At 45.5% G+C, this 5,949-nt stretch overlaps 2 non-coding genes across 2 annotated transcripts; both read right to left on the bottom strand.

Moving 5' to 3' along the window:
• Window positions 1–263: 263 nt before the first annotated feature.
• trnar-ucg (transfer RNA arginine (anticodon UCG)) lies at window positions 264–353 on the bottom strand. The gene is given in 2 exon segments: window positions 264–299; window positions 317–353. It is a non-coding gene; the product is annotated as a tRNA-Arg (tRNA).
• Window positions 354–5,271: 4,918 nt separating this feature from the next.
• On the bottom strand, window positions 5,272–5,366 carry trnai-uau (transfer RNA isoleucine (anticodon UAU)). The gene is made up of 2 exons: window positions 5,329–5,366; window positions 5,272–5,307 (listed from the first exon to the last, which is right to left on the bottom strand). It is a non-coding gene; the product is annotated as a tRNA-Ile (tRNA).
• Window positions 5,367–5,949: the final 583 nt, after the last annotated feature.

The following is a 5,949-nucleotide window of genomic DNA, read 5'->3' on the forward strand; positions in this document are numbered from 1 at the left end:
TCAAGACAATAACGACGCGGATGGGAATCGGACCCATACGAACACAGCACAATAGATCAGCCGATCATTTCTGAATCCAAACAGTTGAAATAAAGTCACTTTCACACTATGTCCTGACCGTGCACCCAGATCGACAATATTGAAAATGCAGAGTCAGCTTCTGTAAGCAAAGGAATTTACATATTTCCGTTCCATTCGGTCAGTTGCTGTGAGAAACGGTCGTTGCAAAACAGATGTGGTGCACGTTAGAAAAAATGTAAAAACGACCGCGGCAGGACTCGAACCTGCAATCTTCTGATAACATCATCAATTAATGCCGAAGTCAGACGCCTTATCCATTAGGCCACGCGACCGCTGTTGGAGTCTTTCACCAAATGATCTTAAACCCGTGCCGGGGGTGGTTAAGACTCTGCTTGTATCTTTCTCTTACTTTCACTTTGTTGATGTTGTTCATTTATTGTTTTCTGTCTTGCAGCAAGTTGGCTCGACTGTTTCCGACTAATCAGGAAAATAAGAACTGAACTCCAGCTGGGTCTCCGAGAAACCTCCAATCAGAATGAACAATGTTCAAATCTTTGATCGAAATGTTTCTCCTCCAAAGTGAACCTCTTTCCCACTCAGTCTGCAAAATAGAGAGAAGGAAAATAAAATAAAAGACAAATCATTAAATTAAAAATGTACACGGAGAACAACACCGAGCGGAGAATGTGAACAGAATTTACTATCCAAGCCCGACGGGTCGAGCGGCCTCATCCTGTCCTGTAAAATACGAACAATCCCCAATTCTGCTGGGTGAGATCATTATTTTCTGCTTTTCTTTTTTTGGTAAATATAAACGCGGACAGGTTCCCGCACCACGGGGTAAACGGGTCAGATCCAGACCTGGCGCTCAGTGTTAATGTTAATATTGAGCACGGGATTCTATCCGTGTAATAATAAAATCGCGGGTTTCTTGCTATATATTCGACACATCCCCTTGCTGTGTGTTTAATCAGGGCAGGAAATGTTTTGCTGGTTTAGTGATATTCATTTTTCAGGAAATTAGTAAACTGGTCTCGAAACATGAGTTTTCCAGTTTCTATTTCACTAAATGGAGTTGAGGTGCAGATCAGCGATGAGCTGCTGTGACTCCGCCGCGTCGGTTTAACCGGAATTAAACGTTTCAGTGAAGTGAAGTGAACCGCCTCAATCCGGTTTATTTCTTTATTTATAACATTGTTTATTTTGAGTGACAGATTGATCGAAAATTCATTGAGAGTTCAGTTGTCAGTTTTCTGGTCAGTTGGAATCTGAAGAAGATAAAAAATAAGGAAAGAAAATACATGAAAAATGTCAAAACTCGAACTGATACAATCACCATGTCTTCACCTTTTAATGTGATGACTTCTCCCTGGAGCCCATTCAATATTTATCCCTTCAGCCACATCACTATAATATTTTATCCGGTCATTGTTACATCGCTGTTTTTAGGGCCTTGCTGTGCGCAAATTGGCTGCCTCGTTTCCGACATGTGAGCAGTGACTACAATTCAAAAAGTGCTTCATTGTCTGTGAAGCGCTTTTCGACGTCTGAGTGGTGAAGAGCGCTATCTAAATGCAATCTTTCTTCCAGTGGCCCTTGTGCCAGGTGCCATAATGGAATCGTGTCGACATGCGCACGCAGCGAACGTTGGGGGAAAAATTAGAGAAGGGCCATTTTTCGGCAGAGGTAGCGTGATGTGCTGTTTCCCTTGCCCAATGACCCTTGTGCAGGCAGGACGCAAGTTTCGGCTGGCCCGTTGACTCACCTGCAATCAGCGTTCCATTCCGTTCCTTGCAAGTTGAATGGATGCAATTCGCACTTCCCACCACCAGGGGGAGCTCAATCTCTTCAAGGGAGGATGTTTCTTCGAAATCTCTTAAAGGTAACTGGCACCTGTTATTTGCTGAAAATAACAGTCTACTGTCTGCAAGGAATCTGAACGGAGATCAAACATCGCACACGTAAAACACAGACGCAGGGTCCATTCCTATGTTTGCACACTGATGAGTTATGTTGAAACATTGAATAAAAGTTGTACGCAACTGAATCCCTCATCCTCCAATCTGCACGCCAAACCTCACCAATCTGCCGATCTGAGTTGGTACCAGGCCTGGAGAGTGCATCCACCAAGGTTGTCTGCTGATGCTGAGAGACCTTACTGCAAGAGGCGGACAGAAGGAGGGACATCCTATATCCGCAGAGTTTGGGGGGGGGGGCGGGGTGGGGGGGGGGGATGCGGGGCGCAAGAGGCGGCATCAATCCAAAAGGCTGCGGGAGGCAGCAGGGGACGAATTTATTGCCAGGGGAACAGCAACATTGATTTGGATGCAGTGCAGGAAGAAGTTCAATGCTTTGAGAATGAGTCGTCAAGGTGAGTTATGTCAACTCTCAAGTGACGTCTCCTACCACCTGCAACACGCACGATACCCTCCAATCCGCCACATACGAACAAACTCTTCCCATCAGTGCTCAACTCTTTTAACCAGAGACTTCCTCTCACCCTTACACATTCCCACTGTTGCAAGCCGCACACCCATAACTCGCAGGTCACACACACTGGCAGCTATTCAACCATGAGAGGCACATCACACAGGCACACAATCCGAAGATGGCGCATAACAGGAGGCTGCAAGTGGAAGTGACATTTAGCCCGTCAAGTCTGTTCCACCTTTCAGTGAGATCATGCTTGACCTGTGACCTCACTCCATATCACCGTCTTTGCCACATATCCACAAATAACCTCAGTTTACAGAAATCTATCAATCACAGATTTAACATTCACAAGTGAGCTAGCATCAACTGCCGACTGCAGAAGAGCGTTCCAAACGTCCCCCAAACTTTCCGTGTAGATGCCGAGGTTTTGTGGATGCAACACACCTGGAGAAAAGAAAATGTCTCAAGATGTTGTCCAAATTGAGGCTGAAAATGAATTTATCCCAATTCACGCGATGTCATGAATGCAGAATGAAAATGCTCCTGCATTGGGCTGTAATCGAACCCCAACTTCTTGTGTGGCAGGTAAGAACTCGACCAATTTTACACCAAAGTCCAAGCAGCAGTTGGTTTCATGTGTTCACATGGAAATCTGTCTGAGAGAACATACAATCTTACAGGCCAAAAATGAGGCTGTTTGATGACAGTACCAATGCTCGGTGGCGCAATCGGTTAGCGTGCGGTATTTATATAACAGGATCAGGCTCAATCAATGCTGAGGTTATGAGCTCGAGCAGTTAAATCTTTTGCATCTGAATATTTCCACCGGAGTTCAAGGTACAGCTGGTCTGTTCCATGAACCATTTCCTTCATAGTGTTCTTCTGTGGGAACTTCAGGTGCTCTGGCCGGACGTATTGCAACAGCAGCTGTGATTTTAGTTGTTAATCGGCGGGAGAGTAGGCGATTGGCGACAGCATGAAATGGGAAAGGAGGCGCCACGAGATCTTTAAGTCTAAACAACCGAACACACAATTTTTCTTTTCGTGAAACAGGCATTCTTCTGTTTGAAGTGTCGTATAGGAATATGGGGATCGGGCGGGAAATAGATTCGAGGTCGAAAATCAGCCATGATCTTATTAAATGACGGAGTAGGCTTGAGGGGCCGTAAGGCCTACTCCTGCTTTTATTTCTTATCTTCTGATGGAACAGCTGACCCGCTCCTCGTTGCTTGGCTGTTTGTTTTGCAATATCCCGTCCCGCCTATCCGCTCGATCCAATTTGTTGCTCCAACTTTCACATTGAACTTGTTTCACTTCCTGTTCATGTGATAAAAATAGCGGATTGCAGAAGGTTCATAGCCCGCAGGAACATCAACGGTGGTAGGAAAGAAAGCAGCTTTTTTGCGTCGCCACCAATGAAGAAACGCTCACTTTTGCTTTATTTTTCATGGTTCTCTCTTAGAATGAATATTGGGGAAAGTGAAGCGAACTTCAGTGACTGTAAAATGACCAGGGGTTCTGGCTGCACAGGATGAAATTGGCGACATCGGCATCTGAGAGGCTGAAATGGTTCACATTGTTCCCGAGTTTCGCTAAGAGGCAGCACGGATTGATTTGTAGCGCTGAATGTCTCCGCATTCTACCGCCCACGGAGATGATGCTGGAAGTGTCTGCACGGAGTGGGTGGCGGTTAAAAAGTATCTAATTTATTCGAACAAAGTTATCAGATCAGCGCAACTAAACTCGGTGTTAACCATCCAATTGACAAGCTGCAGATAACTGCACCAATCCAAACATTTCCAGATAACTATGGAAAAGACTCAGATTGAAGCAGTTTATACACTAATCAATATCCGTACAAACAAAGGACGGGTGGTGTGAACGGGCAATCAGTGGTCTTTCAAACTGATCATCTGCTGTCCGAATGTTTCTGGTAAAAATGGTGATCAGAGAAGATCAAAGCCCTTTTCTGAGAATGCTCACCAAAGGTCAACATATTGACAACACATCGCAGGCATCGTCTCTCCCGCAGTTGTTGCTCCAGTGGGCTGGCAGAACTTGACAGCTGTTCTAAAATTGCTCGCATGAACAGGGACTTTGAACCCTGGACTCTCAAATCAATTTTTAACTTAAAGGTCTGATGCTCTACCGACTGTGCTATCCAGGCTCGTGGTTATAGCTGTTTCCATCATTCAGATTCATGGTCGGTCTCTGAATTATCCCTTGTGGCCGTCGACCTCGGGTGAGGATCCGATTTATAAAATTCTCAGTAACATATTGAGAAGAATCTGATGTAAGAAACATGGAGAGGAAACTCGTGAGTTTACAATTCTTCTTGTTTGTGCCAAATGTCCTGTCATTCGTTCGCAGCAATAAAAAAAAACACTTTACCCAATGGCTCAAAAGCTAAACTTGTCCCACACGGGATCTGGAAAAGGTCTCTCGACCTGTCAGCGGATCAACAACTGAAAGCGAAATAATTCCACCCGTTGCTCAGTGACTCCGGGAAACACATTTACCTTCCGAATTTTCCTACACGACACTTCAACCAGAAGAATGTCTGTTTCACGAAAAGAAGAATTGTGTGTTCGGTTCTTTAGATTTAAAGATCTCGTGCCGCCTCCTTTCCCATTTCATGCTGTCGTCAATCGCCCCCTCTCCCGCCAATTAACAAATAAACTGACACCTGCTATTGCATTACAGCCGGCCAGAGGACCGTAAATGCCCACATGAAAACACGAAGAAAGAGATGCTTCATGGAACATTCTCGCTGTCCCTTGAACTCGGGTGGAAATGTTCAGAAGCAAAAGATTAAACTGCTCCAGGTGAGGCTCGAACTCACAACCTCGGCATTTCTCGAGCCTAATACTGTTATATAAGTACCGCGCGCTAACCGATTGCGCCATTGGAGCCGCACATATTTAAAGCGCCCAGCTAACAACCGCATTTGCGGCCGGTGAGACTGTCTGTTCTTCCAGTTTGTTTCCAAGTGCAGCCAACTGCCGTTCGGCCATTGATGTTTTCGTGGTCAAATTCTTGCCTGCCACACAGGAAGCTGGGGTTCGATTACCGCCAAATGCAAGAGCATTTTCATTCGGTATTCATGACACCGCGTGAATTGGGATAAATTCATATCCAGCTTCAATCTGCACAACATCTTGAGACATGTTCCTTTCTCCATTTGTGTTGCGGTGACGAAACCTCGGCATTCTGTCCTCTGGAGCTGAAACAGGTCTAGAATTAAGTCAATCCTGCCTTCTGCATCGCTGAAACGATGTGAGAAACAAATGAGTGAATTTTCACCAAAAGTGGAGAAATAACACTGCTCGATTGGGATTTGAACTTGCGACCTGTCGCATATATAATCAGCAAAACTGCCTGCAGTGAGAATTATTCCCCTCGACATACCAACCGCCACGAATAGGGCCGTGCAGCCAGTGCACAATTCGCAACCACCCACAGCCGACCACCCAGCCTTGCAGACCACTTCTGACC

This window comes from Heptranchias perlo, unplaced genomic scaffold (genome assembly GCF_035084215.1).
Source record: "Heptranchias perlo isolate sHepPer1 unplaced genomic scaffold, sHepPer1.hap1 HAP1_SCAFFOLD_133, whole genome shotgun sequence".
NCBI lineage: Eukaryota > Metazoa > Chordata > Chondrichthyes > Hexanchiformes > Hexanchidae > Heptranchias > Heptranchias perlo.